Raw genomic sequence first — 1,182 nt, forward strand, 5'->3', positions numbered from 1 at the left:
GTTCTGGTTCAGTTCGAGTTATAGTTTTAGTTTTAGTTCAGTTCTAGTTCTAAGAAAACCTTTTAATAATATGTATTCCACAGTACAAATAACAAATTTAATTAAGAGTATAACCATAACAAAAACTCTTGTCTAACAATTCCCTTGGACAATCGACATAAAAATGCAAATTTTATATTCGGAACAGTTTTGGATAAAATAAAAAACAGACAATTACTTAAATATAAATACATTTTTCTTATAACTCTCCTTAATACAGAAAAATTCATATAAAGTTTTATTTATACCAGTTACAAAAAGTACCATTGATAATAAATCATAATATAGAACGTGATTTGAATAGCAGAAAAGAGTCGAAAAAGTAGGATATATAAAAAAGACCTGCCACAGACGTCAACATTTGATGCCGTTTGAAAAAGGAAAAAAAAAAAATAATAGAATAAACGAAAATAGTAGTACGTGTATCTAGTGAATGAAAGGAAGATCTATTTATTTACAAATAAGTCGTAGTTGGTGTATCAAAATACATATAAATAATTCCATGATAACCTTCGTCTTATACAACATAATACAGCAAAGAAACAAACTCAAAATTAAATAAAATAAAAACGAACTTCCAACAAGGCTAAAAAAGGGTAACTAAGCAAAAAAAGTGGAAATCTGAATGAATACTTTTATGTAATAAATAGTAAAATATGTAAGTAGACTAAAGGTCATGGATCCCAAAAACTGAAACGGAAAAAACATCAGAAGACCTTAAATGAAATGCATACTGTTAAATAAAATAAAATTAATGATTAATAGATGTTTTACCCTTTTCATTTTAAATATTTTAAAAACACAGATACTAGAGTTATTTTTTTTTTCATAAATTTTTCTCATATCTTTATTTTGTACTTATGTTTTCGCTGTTGGGGACTTAAGCCTCAAAAGAATGCAAACAAAAGTCACTGCAGAAATAAAAAATGTATATTTGTATATACAATAGATATGTCTGTATGTTTGCCTTACATAAAACAAAAGTAAACGGTGCTTAAAATTGCCAAAACCAAAAAAATAAAGTATTTTTTAATTAAACGGCTCACAGTGGTATAGGAAAAAAAAAAGAGGGAAATAATTCGGTAACTTCTAAACGGTTAATCCGATTTTAATGAAATTTGGTATGCACAAAGAGGAGGTGTT

At 26.6% G+C, this 1,182-nt stretch overlaps 1 protein-coding gene across 2 annotated transcripts in view; it reads left to right on the top strand.

Annotated features, from left to right (window-relative positions):
- The window catches only part of LOC111683879 (CCN family member 2), a 96,516-nt gene that overhangs the window by 13,923 nt on the left and 81,411 nt on the right, over positions 1-1,182 (top strand). Inside the window, exon 2 of one of the 2 annotated variants that reach the window (XM_046952875.1) lies at positions 511-513. The exons of the other annotated variant lie outside the window; for it this stretch is intronic. The gene's annotated coding sequence lies outside the window, so the exon portion shown is untranslated. The remainder of the gene's footprint in view (positions 1-510; positions 514-1,182) is intronic. 2 annotated transcript variants of the gene reach the window in all.

The sequence above is a fragment of the Lucilia cuprina genome, chromosome 5 (genome assembly GCF_022045245.1).
Source record: "Lucilia cuprina isolate Lc7/37 chromosome 5, ASM2204524v1, whole genome shotgun sequence".
Lineage (NCBI taxonomy): Eukaryota > Metazoa > Arthropoda > Insecta > Diptera > Calliphoridae > Lucilia > Lucilia cuprina.